Source organism: Pseudophryne corroboree, chromosome 1 (assembly GCF_028390025.1).
Source record: "Pseudophryne corroboree isolate aPseCor3 chromosome 1, aPseCor3.hap2, whole genome shotgun sequence".
Classification (NCBI taxonomy): domain Eukaryota; kingdom Metazoa; phylum Chordata; class Amphibia; order Anura; family Myobatrachidae; genus Pseudophryne; species Pseudophryne corroboree.
In genome coordinates, this window is record NC_086444.1 from 512,025,983 (window position 1) to 512,048,593 (window position 22,611).

General features: G+C 33.7%; 14 non-coding genes across 14 annotated transcripts; all 14 read left to right on the top strand.

Annotated features, from left to right (window-relative positions):
* Positions 1-746: 746 nt before the first annotated feature.
* Positions 747-829, top strand: TRNAL-CAG (transfer RNA leucine (anticodon CAG)). The gene has a single exon. It is a non-coding gene; the product is annotated as a tRNA-Leu (tRNA).
* A 2,895-nt stretch (positions 830-3,724) lies between these two features.
* TRNAL-CAG (transfer RNA leucine (anticodon CAG)) lies at positions 3,725-3,807 on the top strand. Its single transcript has one exon. It is a non-coding gene; the product is annotated as a tRNA-Leu (tRNA).
* A 678-nt stretch (positions 3,808-4,485) lies between these two features.
* TRNAL-CAG (transfer RNA leucine (anticodon CAG)) lies at positions 4,486-4,568 on the top strand. The gene has a single exon. It is a non-coding gene; the product is annotated as a tRNA-Leu (tRNA).
* Positions 4,569-8,203: 3,635 nt separating this feature from the next.
* On the top strand, positions 8,204-8,286 carry TRNAL-CAG (transfer RNA leucine (anticodon CAG)). Its single transcript has one exon. It is a non-coding gene; the product is annotated as a tRNA-Leu (tRNA).
* Positions 8,287-8,964: 678 nt separating this feature from the next.
* Positions 8,965-9,047, top strand: TRNAL-CAG (transfer RNA leucine (anticodon CAG)). The gene has a single exon. It is a non-coding gene; the product is annotated as a tRNA-Leu (tRNA).
* Positions 9,048-11,942: 2,895 nt separating this feature from the next.
* Positions 11,943-12,025, top strand: TRNAL-CAG (transfer RNA leucine (anticodon CAG)). Its single transcript has one exon. It is a non-coding gene; the product is annotated as a tRNA-Leu (tRNA).
* A 678-nt stretch (positions 12,026-12,703) lies between these two features.
* Positions 12,704-12,786, top strand: TRNAL-CAG (transfer RNA leucine (anticodon CAG)). Its single transcript has one exon. It is a non-coding gene; the product is annotated as a tRNA-Leu (tRNA).
* Positions 12,787-14,943: 2,157 nt separating this feature from the next.
* Positions 14,944-15,026, top strand: TRNAL-AAG (transfer RNA leucine (anticodon AAG)). The gene has a single exon. It is a non-coding gene; the product is annotated as a tRNA-Leu (tRNA).
* A 678-nt stretch (positions 15,027-15,704) lies between these two features.
* On the top strand, positions 15,705-15,787 carry TRNAL-CAG (transfer RNA leucine (anticodon CAG)). The gene has a single exon. It is a non-coding gene; the product is annotated as a tRNA-Leu (tRNA).
* A 1,417-nt stretch (positions 15,788-17,204) lies between these two features.
* Positions 17,205-17,287, top strand: TRNAL-CAG (transfer RNA leucine (anticodon CAG)). Its single transcript has one exon. It is a non-coding gene; the product is annotated as a tRNA-Leu (tRNA).
* A 2,156-nt stretch (positions 17,288-19,443) lies between these two features.
* TRNAL-CAG (transfer RNA leucine (anticodon CAG)) lies at positions 19,444-19,526 on the top strand. The gene has a single exon. It is a non-coding gene; the product is annotated as a tRNA-Leu (tRNA).
* A 676-nt stretch (positions 19,527-20,202) lies between these two features.
* Positions 20,203-20,285, top strand: TRNAL-CAG (transfer RNA leucine (anticodon CAG)). The gene has a single exon. It is a non-coding gene; the product is annotated as a tRNA-Leu (tRNA).
* A 678-nt stretch (positions 20,286-20,963) lies between these two features.
* TRNAL-CAG (transfer RNA leucine (anticodon CAG)) lies at positions 20,964-21,046 on the top strand. The gene has a single exon. It is a non-coding gene; the product is annotated as a tRNA-Leu (tRNA).
* Positions 21,047-22,463: 1,417 nt separating this feature from the next.
* On the top strand, positions 22,464-22,546 carry TRNAL-CAG (transfer RNA leucine (anticodon CAG)). Its single transcript has one exon. It is a non-coding gene; the product is annotated as a tRNA-Leu (tRNA).
* Positions 22,547-22,611: the final 65 nt, after the last annotated feature.

Here is a 22,611-nt window from a genome sequence, read left to right on the forward strand (position 1 = left end):
TTCATGTGTCAGGATGGCCGAGCGGTCTAAGGCGCTGAGTGGCCTGGGTTCAAATCCCACTTCTGACAATGTTATTCATTTTCTTCTTTGCTCTACAGTTTCTATTTCTTGTTACTTGTGAAAAGATTGACTTTAGAATTAGACTTACACTCACTGCAAATCTCTTTCAATTTACAACATAAAAAATGCATCAATTATTTCATTATTTCCCATGTTGCAATAAAAGATCAGATTGTATTCTCCCTGGATAAAAGAGCTTGAAACCAACCACATATGTGTATATCATATTATTTTTATTATTTGATCCACAATTCTTTATTTACAGAGGTAGCAAAATAAAATATCTCACAAATTAAGAATGAGGGCTCCATATCTTTGGCTTAAGAAAACTGCTCTTCTCAGCCAATGGTCATGAACAGAAACTCCACTGGGGTCCACTAAATTGGCATCCAATCAAACCCATGAGCTAAATTTAGTAGCCAGTTTGTGCAAGATTCACAAATTTCATTTCATTGCTGAGTTAAAATCCATTAGGGAACAAACTCTAGACACTTGGATTCCAACCGTGAACATGGAAAACAAAACTTACTTTTATTGTAACGCCAACTAGAAACCTCTTTAAAATGAATGGAAAAGCAATTCATATCTAGTTTTTAAATTAACAGTTTTAATAGCAACATTGTCATTGTAACTATAGATAGGTTATTTCATAATATACATCTTTTCAAAAAGCAGTGGTTTCATGTGTCAGGATGGCCGAGCGGTCTAAGGCGCTGTGTTCAGGTCGCAGTCTCCTCTGGAGGCGTTGGTTCAAATCCCACTTCTGACAATGTTATTCATTTTCTTCTTTGCTCTACAGTTTCTATTTCTTGTTACTTGTGAAAAGATTGACTTTAGAATTAGACTTACACTCACTGCAAATCTCTTTATATTTACAACATAAAAAATGCATCAATTATTTCATTATTTCCCATGTTGCAATAAAAGATCAGATTGTATTCTCTCTAGATAAAAGAGCTTGAAACCAACCACATATGTGTATATCATATTATTTTTATTATTTGATCCACAATTCTTTATTTACAGAGGTAGCAAAATAAAATATCTCACAAATTCAGAATGAGGGCTCCATATCTTTGGCTTAAGAAAACTGCTCTTCTCAGCCAATGGTCATGAACAGAAACCCCACTGGGGTCCACTACAATGGCATCCAATCAAACCCATGAGCTAAATTAAGTAGCCAGTTTGTGCAAGATTCACAAATTTAATTTCATTGCTGAGTTAAAATCCATTAGAGAACAAACTCTAGACACTTGGATTCCAACCCTGAACATGGAAAACAAAACTTACTTTTATTGTAACGCCAACTAGAAACCTCTTTAAAATGAATGGAAAAGCAATTCATATTTAGTTTTTAAATTAACAGTTTTAATAGCAACATTGTCATTGTAACTATAGATAGGTTATTTAATAATATACATCTTTTAAAAAAGCAGTGGTTTCATGTGTCAGGATGGCCGAGCGGTCTAAGGCGCTGAGTGGCCTGGGTTCAAATCCCACTTCTGACAATGTTATTCATTTTCTTCTTTGCTCTACAGTTTCTATTTCTTGTTACTTGTGAAAAGATTGGCTTTAGAATTAGACAAACACTCACTGCAAATCTCTTTCAATTTACAACATAAAAAATGCATCAATTATTTCATTATTTCCCATGTTGCAATAAAAGATCAGATTGTATTCTCCCTGGATAAAAGAGCTTGAAACCAACCACATATGTGTATATCATATTATTTTTATTATTTGATCCACAATTCTTTATGTACAGAGGTAGCAAAATAAAATATCTCACAAATTCAGAATGAGGGCTCCATATCTTTGGCTTAAGAAAACTGCTCTTCTCAGCCAATGGTCATGAACAGAAACCCCACTGGGGTGCACTACAATGGCATCCAATCAAACCCATGAGCTAAATTAAGTAGCCAGTTTGTGCAAGATTCACAAATTTCATTTCATTGCTGAGTTAAAATCCATTAGAGAACAAACTCTAGACACTTGGATTCCAACCCTGAACATGGAAAACAAAACTTACTTTTATTGTAACGCCAACTAGAAACCTCTTTAAAATGAATGAAAAAGCAATTCATATTTAGTTTTTAAATTAACAGTTTTAATAGCAACATTGTCATTGTAACTATAGATAGGTTATTTCATAATATACATCTTTTCAAAAAGCAGTGGTTTCATGTGTCAGGATGGCCGAGCGGTCTAAGGCGATGAGTGGCCTGGGTTCAAATCCCACTTCTGACAATGTTATTCATTTTCTTCTTTGCTCTACAGTTTCTATTTCTTGTTACTTGTGAAAAGATTGGCTTTAGAATTAGACAAACACTCACTGCAAATCTCTTTCAATTTACAACATAAAAAATGCATCAATTATTTCATTATTTCCCATGTTGCAATAAAAGATCAGATTGTATTCTCTCTGGATAAAAGAGCTTGAAACCAACCACATATGTGTATATCATATTATTTTTATTATTTGATCCACAATTCTTTATTTACAGAGGTAGCAAAATAAAATATCTCACAAATTCAGAATGAGGGCTCCATATCTTTGGCTTAAGAAAACTGCTCTTCTCAGCCAATGGTCATGAACAAAAACCCCACTGGGGTCCACTACAATGGCATCCAATCGAACCCATGAGCTAAATTAAATAACCAGTTTGTGCAAGATTCACAAATTTAATTTCATTGCTGAGTTAAAATCCATTAGAGAACAAACTCTAGACACTTGGATTCCAACCCTGAACATGGAAAACAAAACTTACTTTTATTGTAACGCCAACTAGAAACCTCTTTAAAATGAATGAAAAAGCAATTCATATTTAGTTTTTAAATTAACAGTTTTAATAGCAACATTGTCATTGTAACTATAGATAGGTTATTTCATAATATACATCTTTTCAAAAAGCAGTGGTTTCATGTGTCAGGATGGCCGAGCGGTCTAAGGCGCTGAGTGGCCTGGGTTCAAATCCCACTTCTGACAATGTTATTCATTTTCTTCTTTGCTCTACAGTTTCTATTTCTTGTTACTTGTGAAAAGATTGGCTTTAGAATTAGACAAACACTCACTGCAAATCTCTTTCAATTTACAACATAAAAAATGCATCAATTATTTCATTATTTCCCATGTTGCAATAAAAGATCAGATTGTATTCTCCCTGGATAAAAGAGCTTGAAACCAACCACATATGTGTATATCATATTATTTTTATTATTTGATCCACAATTCTTTATTTACAGAGGTAGCAAAATAAAATATCTCACAAATTCAGAATGAGGGCTCCATATCTTTGGCTTAAGAAAACTGCTCTTCTCAGCCAATGGTCATGAACAAAAACCCTACTGGGGTCCACTACAATGGCATCCAATCGAACCCATGAGCTAAATTAAGTAGCCAGTTTGTGCAAGATTCACAAATTTAATTTCATTGCTGAGTTAAAATCCATTAGAGAACAAACTCTAGACACTTGGATTCCAACCCTGAACATGGAAAACAAAACTTACTTTTATTGTAACGCCAACTAGAAACCTCTTTAAAATGAATGGAAAAGCAATTCATATCTAGTTTTTAAATTAACAGTTTTAATAGCAACATTGTCATTGTAAGTATAGATAGGTTATTTCATAATATACATCTTTTCAAAAAGTAGTGGTTTCATGTGTCAGGATGGCCGAGCGGTCTAAGGCGCTGCGTTCAGGTCGCAGTCTCCTCTGGAGGCGTGGGTTCAAATCCCACTTCTGACAATGTTATTCATTTTCTTCTTTGCTCTACAGTTTCTATTTCTTGTTACTTGTGAAAAGATTGACTTTAGAATTAGACTTACACTCACTGCAAATCTCTTTCAATTTACAACATAAAAAATGCATCAATTATTTCATTATTTCCCATGTTGCAATAAAAGATCAGATTGTATTCTCCCTGGATAAAAGAGCTTGAAACCAACCACATATGTGTATATCATATTATTTTTATTATTTGATCCACAATTCTTTATTTACAGAGGTAGCAAAATAAAATATCTCACAAATTAAGAATGAGGGCTCCATATCTTTGGCTTAAGAAAACTGCTCTTCTCAGCCAATGGTCATGAACAGAAACTCCACTGGGGTCCACTAAATTGGCATCCAATCAAACCCATGAGCTAAATTAAGTAGCCAGTTTGTGCAAGATTCACAAATTTCATTTCATTGCTGAGTTAAAATCCATTAGGGAACAAACTCTAGACACTTGGATTCCAACCGTGAACATGGAAAACAAAACTTACTTTTATTGTAACGCCAACTAGAAACCTCTTTAAAATGAATGGAAAAGCAATTCATATCTAGTTTTTAAATTAACAGTTTTAATAGCAACATTGTCATTGTAACTATAGATAGGTTATTTCATAATATACATCTTTTCAAAAAGCAGTGGTTTCATGTGTCAGGATGGGCGAGCGGTCTAAGGCGCTGCGTTCAGGTCGCAGTCTCCTCTGGAGGCGTTGGTTCAAATCCCACTTCTGACAATGTTATTCATTTTCTTCTTTGCTCTACAGTTTCTATTTCTTGTTACTTGTGAAAAGATTGACTTTAGAATTAGACTTACACTCACTGCAAATCTCTTTATATTTACAACATAAAAAATGCATCAATTATTTCATTATTTCCCATGTTGCAATAAAAGATCAGATTGTATTCTCTCTAGATAAAAGAGCTTGAAACCAACCACATATGTGTATATCATATTATTTTTATTATTTGATCCACAATTCTTTATTTACAGAGGTAGCAAAATAAAATATCTCACAAATTCAGAATGAGGGCTCCATATCTTTGGCTTAAGAAAACTGCTCTTCTCAGCCAATGGTCATGAACAGAAACCCCACTGGGGTCCACTACAATGGCATCCAATCAAACCCATGAGCTAAATTAAGTAGCCAGTTTGTGCAAGATTCACAAATTTAATTTCATTGCTGAGTTAAAATCCATTAGAGAACAAACTCTAGACACTTGGATTCCAACCCTGAACATGGAAAACAAAACTTACTTTTATTGTAACGCCAACTAGAAACCTCTTTAAAATGAATGGAAAAGCAATTCATATTTAGTTTTTAAATTAACAGTTTTAATAGCAACATTGTCATTGTAACTATAGATAGGTTATTTAATAATATACATCTTTTAAAAAAGCAGTGGTTTCATGTGTCAGGATGGCCGAGCGGTCTAAGGCGCTGAGTGGCCTGGGTTCAAATCCCACTTCTGACAATGTTATTCATTTTCTTCTTTGCTCTACAGTTTCTATTTCTTGTTACTTGTGAAAAGATTGGCTTTAGAATTAGACAAACACTCACTGCAAATCTCTTTCAATTTACAACATAAAAAATGCATCAATTATTTCATTATTTCCCATGTTGCAATAAAAGATCAGATTGTATTCTCCCTGGATAAAAGAGCTTGAAACCAACCACATATGTGTATATCATATTATTTTTATTATTTGATCCACAATTCTTTATGTACAGAGGTAGCAAAATAAAATATCTCACAAATTCAGAATGAGGGCTCCATATCTTTGGCTTAAGAAAACTGCTCTTCTCAGCCAATGGTCATGAACAGAAACCCCACTGGGGTCCACTACAATGGCATCCAATCGAACCCATGAGCTAAATTAAATAACCAGTTTGTGCAAGATTCACAAATTTAATTTCATTGCTGAGTTAAAATCCATTAGAGAACAAACTCTAGACACTTGGATTCCAACCCTGAACATGGAAAACAAAACATACTTTTATTGTAACGCCAACTAGAAACCTCTTTAAAATGAATGAAAAAGCAATTCATATTTAGTTTTTAAATTAACAGTTTTAATAGCAACATTGTCATTGTAACTATAGATAGGTTATTTCATAATATACATCTTTTCAAAAAGCAGTGGTTTCATGTGTCAGGATGGCCGAGCGGTCTAAGGCGATGAGTGGCCTGGGTTCAAATCCCACTTCTGACAATGTTATTCATTTTCTTCTTTGCTCTACAGTTTCTATTTCTTGTTACTTGTGAAAAGATTGGCTTTAGAATTAGACAAACACTCACTGCAAATCTCTTTCAATTTACAACATAAAAAATGCATCAATTATTTCATTATTTCCCATGTTGCAATAAAAGATCAGATTGTATTCTCCCTGGATAAAAGAGCTTGAAACCAACCACATATGTGTATATCATATTATTTTTATTATTTGATCCACAATTCTTTATTTACAGAGGTAGCAAAATAAAATATCTCACAAATTCAGAATGAGGGCTCCATATCTTTGGCTTAAGAAAACTGCTCTTCTCAGCCAATGGTCATGAACAAAAACCCTACTGGGGTCCACTACAATGGCATCCAATCGAACCCATGAGCTAAATTAAGTAGCCAGTTTGTGCAAGATTCACAAATTTAATTTCATTGCTGAGTTAAAATCCATTAGAGAACAAACTCTAGACACTTGGATTCCAACCCTGAACATGGAAAACAAAACTTACTTTTATTGTAACGCCAACTAGAAACCTCTTTAAAATGAATGGAAAAGCAATTCATATTTATTTTTTAAATTAACAGTTTTAATAGCAACATTGTCATTGTAACTATAGATAGGTTATTTCATAATATACATCTTTTCAAAAAGCAGTGGTTTCATGTGTCAGGATGGCCGAGCGGTCTAAGGCGCTGAGTGGCCTGGGTTCAAATCCCACTTCTGACAATGTTATTCATTTTCTTCTTTGCTCTACAGTTTCTATTTCTTGTTACTTGTGAAAAGATTGGCTTTAGAATTAGACAAACACTCACTGCAAATCTCTTTCAATTTACAACATAAAAAATGCATCAATTATTTCATTATTTCCCATGTTGCAATAAAAGATTAGATTGTATTCACCCTGGATAAAAGAGCTTGAAACCAACCACATATGTGTATATCATATTATTTTTATTATTTGATCCACAATTCTTTATTTACAGAGGTAGCAAAATAAAATATCTCACAAATTCAGAATGAGGGCTCTATATCTTTGGCTTAAGAAAACTGCTCTTCTCAGCCAATGGTCATGAACAGAAACCCCACTGGGGTCCACTACAATGGCATCCAATCGAACCCATGAGCTAAATTAAATAATCAGTTTGTGCAAGATTCACAAATTTAATTTCATTGCTGAGTTAAAATCCATTAGAGAACAAACTCTAGACACTTGGATTCCAACCCTGAACATGGAAAACAAAACATACTTTTATTGTAACGCCAACTAGAAACCTCTTTAAAATGAATGAAAAAGCAATTCATATTTAGTTTTTAAACTAACAGTTTTAATAGCAACATTGTCATTGTAACTATAGATAGGTTATTTCATAATATACATCTTTTCAAAAAGCAGTGGTTTCATGTGTCAGGATGGCCGAGCGGTCTAAGGCGCTGAGTGGCCTGGGTTCAAATCCCACTTCTGACAATGTTATTCATTTTCTTCTTTGCTCTACAGTTTCTATTTCTTGTTACTTGTGAAAAGATTGGCTTTAGAATTAGACAAACACTCACTGCAAATCTCTTTCAATTTACAACATAAAAAAATGCATCAATTATTTCATTATTTCCCATGTTGCAATAAAAGATCAGATTGTATTCTCCCTGGATAAAAGAGCTTGAAACCAACCACATATGTGTATATCATATTATTTTTATTATTTGATCCACAATTCTTTATTTACAGAGGTAGCAAAATAAAATATCTCACAAATTCAGAATGAGGGCTCCATATCTTTGGCTTAAGAAAACTGCTCTTCTCAGCCAATGGTCATGAACAAAAACCCTACTGGGGTCCACTACAATGGCATCCAATCGAACCCATGAGCTAAATTAAGTAGCCAGTTTGTGCAAGATTCACAAATTTAATTTCATTGCTGAGTTAAAATCCATTAGAGAACAAACTCTAGACACTTGGATTCCAACCCTGAACATGGAAAACAAAACTTACTTTTATTGTAACGCCAACTAGAAACCTCTTTAAAATGAATGGAAAAGCAATTCATATCTAGTTTTTAAATTAACAGTTTTAATAGCAACATTGTCATTGTAAGTATAGATAGGTTATTTCATAATATACATCTTTTCAAAAAGTAGTGGTTTCATGTGTCAGGATGGCCGAGCGGTCTAAGGCGCTGCGTTCAGGTCGCAGTCTCCTCTGGAGGCGTTGGTTCAAATCCCACTTCTGACAATGTTATTCATTTTCTTCTTTGCTCTACAGTTTCTATTTCTTGTTACTTGTGAAAAGATTGACTTTAGAATTAGACTTACACTCACTGCAAATCTCTTTCAATTTACAACATAAAAAATGCATCAATTATTTCATTATTTCCCATGTTGCAATAAAAGATCAGATTGTATTCTCCCTGGATAAAAGAGCTTGAAACCAACCACATATGTGTATATCATATTATTTTTATTATTTGATCCACAATTCTTTATTTACAGAGGTAGCAAAATAAAATATCTCACAAATTAAGAATGAGGGCTCCATATCTTTGGCTTAAGAAAACTGCTCTTCTCAGCCAATGGTCATGAACAGAAACTCCACTGGGGTCCACTAAATTGGCATCCAATCAAACCCATGAGCTAAATTAAGTAGCCAGTTTGTGCAAGATTCACAAATTTCATTTCATTGCTGAGTTAAAATCCATTAGGGAACAAACTCTAGACACTTGGATTCCAACCGTGAACATGGAAAACAAAACTTACTTTTATTGTAACGCCAACTAGAAACCTCTTTAAAATGAATGGAAAAGCAATTCATATCTAGTTTTTAAATTAACAGTTTTAATAGCAACATTGTCATTGTAACTATAGATAGGTTATTTCATAATATACATCTTTTCAAAAAGCAGTGGTTTCATGTGTCAGGATGGCCGAGCGGTCTAAGGCGCTGCGTTCAGGTCGCAGTCTCCTCTGGAGGCGTTGGTTCAAATCCCACTTCTGACAATGTTATTCATTTTCTTCTTTGCTCTACAGTTTCTATTTCTTGTTACTTGTGAAAAGATTGACTTTAGAATTAGACTTACACTCACTGCAAATCTCTTTATATTTACAACATAAAAAATGCATCAATTATTTCATTATTTCCCATGTTGCAATAAAAGATCAGATTGTATTCTCTCTAGATAAAAGAGCTTGAAACCAACCACATATGTGTATATCATATTATTTTTATTATTTGATCCACAATTCTTTATTTACAGAGGTAGCAAAATAAAATATCTCACAAATTCAGAATGAGGGCTCCATATCTTTGGCTTAAGAAAACTGCTCTTCTCAGCCAATGGTCATGAACAGAAACCCCACTGGGGTCCACTACAATGGCATCCAATCAAACCCATGAGCTAAATTAAGTAGCCAGTTTGTGCAAGATTCACAAATTTAATTTCATTGCTGAGTTAAAATCCATTAGAGAACAAACTCTAGACACTTGGATTCCAACCCTGAACATGGAAAACAAAACTTACTTTTATTGTAACGCCAACTAGAAACCTCTTTAAAATGAATGGAAAAGCAATTCATATTTAGTTTTTAAATTAACAGTTTTAATAGCAACATTGTCATTGTAACTATAGATAGGTTATTTAATAATATACATCTTTTAAAAAAGCAGTGGTTTCATGTGTCAGGATGGCCGAGCGGTCTAAGGCGCTGAGTGGCCTGGGTTCAAATCCCACTTCTGACAATGTTATTCATTTTCTTCTTTGCTCTACAGTTTCTATTTCTTGTTACTTGTGAAAAGATTGGCTTTAGAATTAGACAAACACTCACTGCAAATCTCTTTCAATTTACAACATAAAAAATGCATCAATTATTTCATTATTTCCCATGTTGCAATAAAAGATCAGATTGTATTCTCCCTGGATAAAAGAGCTTGAAACCAACCACATATGTGTATATCATATTATTTTTATTATTTGATCCACAATTCTTTATGTACAGAGGTAGCAAAATAAAATATCTCACAAATTCAGAATGAGGGCTCCATATCTTTGGCTTAAGAAAACTGCTCTTCTCAGCCAATGGTCATGAACAGAAACCCCACTGGGGTGCACTACAATGGCATCCAATCAAACCCATGAGCTAAATTAAGTAGCCAGTTTGTGCAAGATTCACAAATTTCATTTCATTGCTGAGTTAAAATCCATTAGAGAACAAACTCTAGACACTTGGATTCCAACCCTGAACATGGAAAACAAAACTTACTTTTATTGTAACGCCAACTAGAAACCTCTTTAAAATGAATGAAAAAGCAATTCATATTTAGTTTTTAAATTAACAGTTTTAATAGCAACATTGTCATTGTAACTATAGATAGGTTATTTCATAATATACATCTTTTCAAAAAGCAGTGGTTTCATGTGTCAGGATGGCCGAGCGGTCTAAGGCGATGAGTGGCCTGGGTTCAAATCCCACTTCTGACAATGTTATTCATTTTCTTCTTTGCTCTACAGTTTCTATTTCTTGTTACTTGTGAAAAGATTGGCTTTAGAATTAGACAAACACTCACTGCAAATCTCTTTCAATTTACAACATAAAAAATGCATCAATTATTTCATTATTTCCCATGTTGCAATAAAAGATCAGATTGTATTCTCTCTGGATAAAAGAGCTTGAAACCAACCACATATGTGTATATCATATTATTTTTATTATTTGATCCACAATTCTTTATTTACAGAGGTAGCAAAATAAAATATCTCACAAATTCAGAATGAGGGCTCCATATCTTTGGCTTAAGAAAACTGCTCTTCTCAGCCAATGGTCATGAACAAAAACCCCACTGGGGTCCACTACAATGGCATCCAATCGAACCCATGAGCTAAATTAAATAACCAGTTTGTGCAAGATTCACAAATTTAATTTCATTGCTGAGTTAAAATCCATTAGAGAACAAACTCTAGACACTTGGATTCCAACCCTGAACATGGAAAACAAAACTTACTTTTATTGTAACGCCAACTAGAAACCTCTTTAAAATGAATGAAAAAGCAATTCATATTTAGTTTTTAAATTAACAGTTTTAATAGCAACATTGTCATTGTAACTATAGATAGGTTATTTCATAATATACATCTTTTCAAAAAGCAGTGGTTTCATGTGTCAGGATGGCCGAGCGGTCTAAGGCGCTGAGTGGCCTGGGTTCAAATCCCACTTCTGACAATGTTATTCATTTTCTTCTTTGCTCTACAGTTTCTATTTCTTGTTACTTGTGAAAAGATTGGCTTTAGAATTAGACAAACACTCACTGCAAATCTCTTTCAATTTACAACATAAAAAATGCATCAATTATTTCATTATTTCCCATGTTGCAATAAAAGATCAGATTGTATTCTCCCTGGATAAAAGAGCTTGAAACCAACCACATATGTGTATATCATATTATTTTTATTATTTGATCCACAATTCTTTATTTACAGAGGTAGCAAAATAAAATATCTCACAAATTCAGAATGAGGGCTCCATATCTTTGGCTTAAGAAAACTGCTCTTCTCAGCCAATGGTCATGAACAAAAACCCTACTGGGGTCCACTACAATGGCATCCAATCGAACCCATGAGCTAAATTAAGTAGCCAGTTTGTGCAAGATTCACAAATTTAATTTCATTGCTGAGTTAAAATCCATTAGAGAACAAACTCTAGACACTTGGATTCCAACCCTGAACATGGAAAACAAAACTTACTTTTATTGTAACGCCAACTAGAAACCTCTTTAAAATGAATGGAAAAGCAATTCATATCTAGTTTTTAAATTAACAGTTTTAATAGCAACATTGTCATTGTAAGTATAGATAGGTTATTTCATAATATACATCTTTTCAAAAAGTAGTGGTTTCATGTGTCAGGATGGCCGAGCGGTCTAAGGCGCTGCGTTCAGGTCGCAGTCTCCTCTGGAGGCGTTGGTTCAAATCCCACTTCTGACAATGTTATTCATTTTCTTCTTTGCTCTACAGTTTCTATTTCTTGTTACTTGGGAAAAGATTGACTTTAGAATTAGACTTACACTCACTGCAAATCTCTTTCAATTTACAACATAAAAAATGCATCAATTATTTCATTATTTCCCATGTTGCAATAAAAGATCAGATTGTATTCTCCCTGGATAAAAGAGCTTGAAACCAACCACATATGTGTATATCATATTATTTTTATTATTTGATCCACAATTCTTTATTTACAGAGGTAGCAAAATAAAATATCTCACAAATTAAGAATGAGGGCTCCATATCTTTGGCTTAAGAAAACTGCTCTTCTCAGCCAATGGTCATGAACAGAAACTCCACTGGGGTCCACTAAATTGGCATCCAATCAAACCCATGAGCTAAATTAAGTAGCCAGTTTGTGCAAGATTCACAAATTTCATTTCATTGCTGAGTTAAAATCCATTAGGGAACAAACTCTAGACACTTGGATTCCAACCGTGAACATGGAAAACAAAACTTACTTTTATTGTAACGCCAACTAGAAACCTCTTTAAAATGAATGGAAAAGCAATTCATATCTAGTTTTTAAATTAACAGTTTTAATAGCAACATTGTCATTGTAACTATAGATAGGTTATTTCATAATATACATCTTTTCAAAAAGCAGTGGTTTCATGTGTCAGGATGGCCGAGCGGTCTAAGGCGCTGCGTTCAGGTCGCAGTCTCCTCTGGAGGCGTTGGTTCAAATCCCACTTCTGACAATGTTATTCATTTTCTTCTTTGCTCTACAGTTTCTATTTCTTGTTACTTGTGAAAAGATTGACTTTAGAATTAGACTTACACTCACTGCAAATCTCTTTATATTTACAACATAAAAAATGCATCAATTATTTCATTATTTCCCATGTTGCAATAAAAGATCAGATTGTATTCTCTCTAGATAAAAGAGCTTGAAACCAACCACATATGTGTATATCATATTATTTTTATTATTTGATCCACAATTCTTTATTTACAGAGGTAGCAAAATAAAATATCTCACAAATTCAGAATGAGGGCTCCATATCTTTGGCTTAAGAAAACTGCTCTTCTCAGCCAATGGTCATGAACAGAAACCCCACTGGGGTCCACTACAATGGCATCCAATCAAACCCATGAGCTAAATTAAGTAGCCAGTTTGTGCAAGATTCACAAATTTAATTTCATTGCTGAGTTAAAATCCATTAGAGAACAAACTCTAGACACTTGGATTCCAACCCTGAACATGGAAAACAAAACTTACTTTTATTGTAACGCCAACTAGAAACCTCTTTAAAATGAATGGAAAAGCAATTCATATTTAGTTTTTAAATTAACAGTTTTAATAGCAACATTGTCATTGTAACTATAGATAGGTTATTTAATAATATACATCTTTTAAAAAAGCAGTGGTTTCATGTGTCAGGATGGCCGAGCGGTCTAAGGCGCTGAGTGGCCTGGGTTCAAATCCCACTTCTGACAATGTTATTCATTTTCTTCTTTGCTCTACAGTTTCTATTTCTTGTTACTTGTGAAAAGATTGGCTTTAGAATTAGACAAACACTCACTGCAAATCTCTTTCAATTTACAACATAAAAAAATGCATCAATTATTTCATTATTTCCCATGTTGCAATAAAAGATCAGATTGTATTCTCCCTGGATAAAAGAGCTTGAAACCAACCACATATGTGTATATCATATTATTTTTATTATTTGATCCACAATTCTTTATGTACAGAGGTAGCAAAATAAAATATCTCACAAATTCAGAATGAGGGCTCCATATCTTTGGCTTAAGAAAACTGCTCTTCTCAGCCAATGGTCATGAACAGAAACCCCACTGGGGTGCACTACAATGGCATCCAATCAAACCCATGAGCTAAATTAAGTAGCCAGTTTGTGCAAGATTCACAAATTTCATTTCATTGCTGAGTTAAAATCCATTAGAGAACAAACTCTAGACACTTGGATTCCAACCCTGAACATGGAAAACAAAACTTACTTTTATTGTAACGCCAACTAGAAACCTCTTTAAAATGAATGAAAAAGCAATTCATATTTAGTTTTTAAATTAACAGTTTTAATAGCAACATTGTCATTGTAACTATAGATAGGTTATTTCATAATATACATCTTTTCAAAAAGCAGTGGTTTCATGTGTCAGGATGGCCGAGCGGTCTAAGGCGATGAGTGGCCTGGGTTCAAATCCCACTTCTGACAATGTTATTCATTTTCTTCTTTGCTCTACAGTTTCTATTTCTTGTTACTTGTGAAAAGATTGGCTTTAGAATTAGACAAACACTCACTGCAAATCTCTTTCAATTTACAACATAAAAAATGCATCAATTATTTCATTATTTCCCATGTTGCAATAAAAGATCAGATTGTATTCTCTCTGGATAAAAGAGCTTGAAACCAACCACATATGTGTATATCATATTATTTTTATTATTTGATCCACAATTCTTTATTTACAGAGGTAGCAAAATAAAATATCTCACAAATTCAGAATGAGGGCTCCATATCTTTGGCTTAAGAAAACTGCTCTTCTCAGCCAATGGTCATGAACAAAAACCCCACTGGGGTCCACTACAATGGCATCCAATCGAACCCATGAGCTAAATTAAATAACCAGTTTGTGCAAGATTCACAAATTTAATTTCATTGCTGAGTTAAAATCCATTAGAGAACAAACTCTAGACACTTGGATTCCAACCCTGAACATGGAAAACAAAACTTACTTTTATTGTAACGCCAACTAGAAACCTCTTTAAAATGAATGGAAAAGCAATTCATATTTAGTTTTTAAATTAACAGTTTTAATAGCAACATTGTCATTGTAACTATAGATAGGTTATTTCATAATATACATCTTTTAAAAAAGTAGTTGTTTCATGTGTCAGGATGGCCGAGCGGTCTAAGGCGCTACGTTAAGGTCGCAGTCTCCTCTGGAGGCATGGGTTCAAATCCCACTTCTGACAATGTTATTCATTTTCTTCTTTGCTCTACAGTTTCTATTTCTTGTTACTTGTGAAAAGATTGACTTTAGAATTAGACTTACACTCACTGCAAATCTCTTTCAATTTACAACATAAAAAATGCATCAATTATTTCATTATTTCCCATGTTGCAATAGAAGATCAGATTGTATTCTCTCTGGATAAAAGAGCTTGAAACCAACCACATATGTGTATATCATATTATTTTTATTATTTGATCCACAATTCTTTATTTACAGAGGTAGCAAAATAAAATATCTCACAAATTCAGAATGAGGGCTCCATATCTTTGGCTTAAGAAAACTGCTCTTCTCAGCCAATGGTCATGAACAGAAACCCCACTGGGGTCCACTACAATGGCATCCAATCAAACCCATGAGCTAAATTAGGTAGCCAGTTTGTGCAAGATTCACAAATTTAATTTCATTGCTGAGTTAAAATCCATTAGAGAACAAACTCTAGACACTTGGATTCCAACCCTGAACATGGAAAACAAAACTTACTTTTATTGTAACGCCAACTAGAAACCTCTTTAAAATGAATGGAAAAGCAATTCATATCTAGTTTTTAAATTAACAGTTTTAATAGCTACATTGTCATTGTAACTATAGATAGGTTATTTCATAATATACATCTTTTCAAAAAGCAGTGGTTTCATGTGTCAGGATGGCTGTGCGGTCTAAGGCACTGCGTTCAGGTCGCAGTCTCCTCTGGAGGCGTGGGTTCAAATCCCACTTCTGACAGTGTTATTCATTTTCTTCTTTGCTCTACAGTTTCTATTTCTTGTTACTTGTGAAAAGATTGACTTTAGAATTAGACAAACACTCACTGCAAATCTCTTTCAATTTACAACATAAAAAATGCATCAATTATTTCATTATTTCCCATGTTGCAATAAAAGATCAGATTGTATTCTTCCTGGATAAAAGAGCTTGAAACCAACCACATATGTGTATATCATATTATTTTTATTATTTTATCCACAATTCTTTATTTACAGAGGTAGCAAAATAAAATATCTCACAAATTCAGAATGAGGGCTCCATATCTTTGGCTTAAGAAAACTGCTCTTCTCAGCCAATGGTCATGAACAGAAACCCCACTGGGGTCCACTACAATGGCATCCAATCAAACCCATGAGCTAAATTAAGTAGCCAGTTTGTGCAAGATTCACAAATTTCATTTCATTGCTGAGTTAAAATCCATTAGAGAACAAACTCTAGACACTTGGATTCCAACCCTGAACATGGAAAACAAAACTTACTTTTATTGTAACGCCAACTAGAAACCTCTTTAAAATGAATGGAAAAGCAATTCATATTTATTTTTTAAATTAACAGTTTTAATAGCAACATTGTCATTGTAACTATAGATAGGTTATTTCATAATATACATCTTTTCAAAAAGCAGTGGTTTCATGTGTCAGGATGGCCGAGCGGTCTAAGGCGCTGAGTGGCCTGGGTTCAAATCCCACTTCTGACAATGTTATTCATTTTCTTCTTTGCTCTACAGTTTCTATTTCTTGTTACTTGTGAAAAGATTGGCTTTAGAATTAGACAAACACTCACTGCAAATCTCTTTCAATTTACAACATAAAAAATGCATCAATTATTTCATTATTTCCCATGTTGCAATAAAAGATTAGATTGTATTCTCCCTGGATAAAAGAGCTTGAAACCAACCACATATGTGTATATCATATTATTTTTATTATTTGATCCACAATTCTTTATTTACAGAGGTAGCAAAATAAAATATCTCACAAATTCAGAATGAGGGCTCCATATCTTTGGCTTAAGAAAACTGCTCTTCTCAGCCAATGGTCATGAACAGAAACTCCACTGGGGTCCACTAAATTGGCATCCAATCAAACCCATGAGCTAAATTAAGTAGCCAGTTTGTGCAAGATTCACAAATTTCATTTCATTGCTGAGTTAAAATCCATTAGGGAACAAACTCTAGACACTTGGATTCCAACCGTGAACATGGAAAACAAAACTTACTTTTATTGTAACGCCAACTAGAAACCTCTTTAAAATGAATGGAAAAGCAATTCATATCTAGTTTTTAAATTAACAGTTTTAATAGCAACATTGTCATTGTAACTATAGATAGGTTATTTCATAATATACATCTTTTCAAAAAGCAGTGGTTTCATGTGTCAGGATGGCCGAGCGGTCTAAGGCGCTGCGTTCAGGTCGCAGTCTCCTCTGGAGGCGTGGGTTCAAATCCCACTTCTGACAATGTTATTCATTTTCTTCTTTGCTCTACAGTTTCTATTTCTTGTTACTTGTGAAAAGATTGACTTTAGAATTAGACTTACACTCACTGCAAATCTCTTTATATTTACAACATAAAAAATGCATCAATTATTTCATTATTTCCCATGTTGCAATAAAAGATCAGATTGTATTCTCTCTGGATAAAAGAGCTTGAAACCAACCACATATGTGTATATCAAATTATTTTTATTATTTGATCCACAATTCTTTATTTACAGAGGTAGCAAAATAAAATATCTCACAAATTCAGAATGAGGGCTCCATATCTTTGGCTTAAGAAAACTGCTCTTCTCAGCCAATGGTCATGAACAGAAACCCCACTGGGGTCCACTACAATGGCATCCAATCAAACCCATGAGCTAAATTAAGTAGCCAGTTTGTGCAAGATTCACAAATTTAATTTCATTGCTGAGTTAAAATCCATTAGAGAACAAACTCTAGACACTTGGATTCCAACCCTGAACATGGAAAACAAAACATACTTTTATTGTAACGCCAACTAGAAACCTCTTTAAAATGAATGAAAAAGCAATTCATATTTAGTTTTTAAATTAACAGTTTTAATAGCAACATTGTCATTGTAACTATAGATAGGTTATTTAATAATATACATCTTTTAAAAAAGCAGTGGTTTCATGTGTCAGGATGGCCGAGCGGTCTAAGGCGCTGAGTGGCCTGGGTTCAAATCCCACTTCTGACAATGTTATTCATTTTCTTCTTTGCTCTACAGTTTCTATTTCTTGTTACTTGTGAAAAGATTGGCTTTAGAATTAGACAAACACTCACTGCAAATCTCTTTCAATTTACAACATAAAAAATGCATCAATTATTTCATTATTTCCCATGTTGCAATAAAAGATCAGATTGTATTCTCCCTGGATAAAAGAGCTTGAAACCAACCACATATGTGTATATCATATTATTTTTATTATTTGATCCACAATTCTTTATGTACAGAGGTAGCAAAATAAAATATCTCACAAATTCAGAATGAGGGCTCCATATCTTTGGCTTAAGAAAACTGCTCTTCTCAGCCAATGGTCATGAACAGAAACCCCACTGGGGTCCACTACAATGGCATCCAATCGAACCCATGAGCTAAATTAAATAACCAGTTTGTGCAAGATTCACAAATTTAATTTCATTGCTGAGTTAAAATCCATTAGAGAACAAACTCTAGACACTTGGATTCCAACCCTGAACATGGAAAACAAAACATACTTTTATTGTAACGCCAACTAGAAACCTCTTTAAAATGAATGAAAAAGCAATTCATATTTAGTTTTTAAATTAACAGTTTTAATAGCAACATTGTCATTGTAACTATAGATAGGTTATTTCATAATATACATCTTTTTAAAAAGCAGTGGTTTCATGTGTCAGGATGGCCGAGCGGTCTAAGGCGATGAGTGGCCTGGGTTCAAATCCCACTTCTGACAATGTTATTCATTTTCTTCTTTGCTCTACAGTTTCTATTTCTTGTTACTTGTGAAAAGATTGGCTTTAGAATTAGACAAACACTCACTGCAAATCTCTTTCAATTTACAACATAAAAAATGCATCAATTATTTCATTATTTCCCATGTTGCAATAAAAGATCAGATTGTATTCTCTCTGGATAAAAGAGCTTGAAACCAACCACATATGTGTATATCATATTATTTTTATTATTTGATCCACAATTCTTTATTTACAGAGGTAGCAAAATAAAATATCTCACAAATTCAGAATGAGGGCTCCATATCTTTGGCTTAAGAAAACTGCTCTTCTCAGCCAATGGTCATGAACAAAAACCCCACTGGGGTCCACTACAATGGCATCCAATCGAACCCATGAGCTAAATTAAATAACCAGTTTGTGCAAGATTCACAAATTTAATTTCATTGCTGAGTTAAAATCCATTAGAGAACAAACTCTAGACACTTGGATTCCAACCCTGAACATGGAAAACAAAACTTACTTTTATTGTAACGCCAACTAGAAACCTCTTTAAAATGAATGGAAAAGCAATTCATATTTAGTTTTTAAATTAACAGTTTTAATAGCAACATTGTCATTGTAAGTATAGATAGGTTATTTCATAATATACATCTTTTCAAAAAGTAGTGATTTCATGTGTCAGGATAACCGAGCGGTCTAAGGCGCTGCGTTCAGGTCGCAGTCTCCTCTGGAGGCGTGGGTTCAAATCCCACTTCTGACAATGTTATTCATTTTCTTCTTTGCTATACAGTTTCTATTTCTTGTTACTTGTGAAAAGATTGGCTTTAGAATTAGACAAACACTCACTGCAAATCTCTTTCAATTTACAACATAAAAAATGCATCAATTATTTCATTATTTCCCATGTTGCAATAAAAAATCAGATTGTATTCTCTCTGGATAAAAGAGCTTGAAACCAACCACATATGTGTATATCATATTATTTTTATTATTTGATCCACAATTCTTTATTTACAGAGGTAGCAAAATAAAATATCTCACAAATTCAGAATGAGGGCTCCATATCTTTGGCTTAAGAAAACTGCTCTTCTCAGCCAATGGTCATGAACAGAAACCCCACTGGGGTCCACTACAATGGCATCCAATCAAACCCATGAGCTAAATTAAGTAGCCAGTTTGTGCAAGATTCACAAATTTAATTTCATTGCTGAGTTAAAATCCATTAGAGAACAAACTCTAGACACTTGGATTCCAACCCTGAACATGGAAAACAAAACTTACTTTTATTGTAACGCCAACTAGAAACCTCTTTAAAATGAATGGAAAAGCAATTCATATTTAGTTTTTAAATTAAGTTTTAATAGCAACATTGTCATTGTAAGTATAGATAGGTTATTTCATAATATACATCTTTTCAAAAAGTAGTGATTTCATGTGTCAGGATAACCGAGCGGTCTAAGGCGCTGCGTTCAGGTCGCAGTCTCCTCTGGAGGCGTGGGTTCAAATCCCACTTCTGACAATGTTATTCATTTTCTTCTTTGCTCTACAGTTTCTATTTCTTGTTACTTGTGAAAAGATTGGCTTTAGAATTAGACAAACACTCACTGCAAATCTCTTTCAATTTACAACATAAAAAATGCATCAATTATTTCATTATTTCCCATGTTGCAATAAAAAATCAGATTGTATTCTCTCTGGATAAAAGAGCTTGAAACCAACCACATATGTGTATATCATATTATTTTTATTATTTGATCCACAATTCTTTATTTACAGAGGTAGCAAAATAAAATATCTCACAAATTCAGAATGAGGGCTCCATATCTTTGGCTTAAGAAAACTGCTCTTCTCAGCCAATGGTCATGAACAGAAACCCCACTGGGGTCCACTACAATGGCATCCAATCAAACCCATGAGCTAAATTAAGTAGCCAGTTTGTGCAAGATTCACAAATTTAATTTCATTGCTGAGTTAAAATCCATTAGAGAACAAACTCTAGACACTTGGATTCCAACCCTGAACATGGAAAACAAAACTTACTTTTATTGTAACGCCAACTAGAAACCTCTTTAAAATGAATGGAAAAGCAATTCATATTTAGTTTTTAAATTAACAGTTTTAATAGCAACATTGTCATTGTAACTATAGATAGGTTATTTCATAATATACATCTTTTCAAAAAGTAGAGGTTTCATGTGTCAGGATGGCCGAGCGGTCTAAGGCGCTGCGTTCAGGTCGCAGTCTCCTCTGGAGGCGTGGGTTCAAATCCCACTTCTGACAATGTTATTCATTTTCTTCTTTGCTCTACAGTTTCTATTTCTTGTTACTTGTGAAAAGATTGACTTTAGAATTAGACTTACACTCACTGCAAATCTCTTTCAATTTACAACATAAAAAATGCATCAATTATTTCATTATTTCCCATGTTGCAATAAAAGATCAGATTGTATTCTCCCTGGATAAAAGAGCTTGAAACCAACCACATATGTGTATATCATATTATTTTTATTATTTGATCCACAATTCTTTATTTACAGAGGTAGCAAAATAAAATATCTCACAAATTCAGAATGAGGGCTCCATATCTTTGGCTTAAGAAAACTGCTCTTCTCAGCCAATGGTCATGAACAGAAACCCTACTGGGGTCCACTAAATTGGCATCCAATCAAACCCATGAGCTAAATTAAGTAGCCAGTTTGTGCAAGATTCACAAATTTCATTTCATTGCTGAGTTAAAATCCATTAGGGAACAAACTCTAGACACTTGGATTCCAACCGTGAACATGGAAAACAAAACTTACTTTTATTGTAACGCCAACTAGAAACCTCTTTAAAATGAATGGAAAAGCAATTCATATCTAGTTTTTAAATTAACAGTTTTAATAGCAACATTGTCATTGTAACTATAGATAGGTTATTTCATAATATACATCTTTTCAAAAAGCAGTGGTTTCATGTGTCAGGATAGCCGAGCGGTCTAAGGCGCTGAGTGGCCTGGGTTCAAATCCCACTTCTGACAATGTTATTCATTTTTTTCTTTGCTCTACAGTTTCTATTTCTTGTTACTTGTGAAAAGATTGGCTTTAGAATTAGACAAACACTCACTGCAAATCTCTTTCAATTTACAACATAAAAAATGCATCAATTATTTCATTATTTCCCATGTTGCAATAAAAGATCAGATTGTATTCTCTCTGGATAAAAGAGCTTGAAACCAACCACATATGTGTATATCATATTATTTTTATTATTTGATCCACAATTCTTTATTTACAGAGGTAGCAAAATAAAATATCTCACAAATTCAGAATGAGGGCTCCATATCTTTGGCTTAAGAAAACTGCTCTTCTCAGCCAATGGTCATGAACAAAAACCCCACTGGGGTCCACTACAATGGCATCCAATCGAACCCATGAGCTAAATTAAATAACCAGTTTGTGCAAGATTCACAAATTTAATTTCATTGCTGAGTTAAAATCCATTAGAGAACAAACTCTAGACACTTGGATTCCAACCCTGAACATGGAAAACAAAACTTACTTTTATTGTAACGCCAACTAGAAACCTCTTTAAAATGAATGGAAAAGCAATTCATATTTAGTTTTTAAATTAACAGTTTTAATAGCAACATTGTCATTGTAAGTATAGATAGGTTATTTCATAATATACATCTTTTCAAAAAGTAGTGATTTCATGTGTCAGGATAACCGAGCGGTCTAAGGCGCTGCGTTCAGGTCGCAGTCTCCTCTGGAGGCGTGGGTTCAAATCCCACTTCTGACAATGTTATTCATTTTCTTCTTTGCTATACAGTTTCTATTTCTTGTTACTTGTGAAAAGATTGGCTT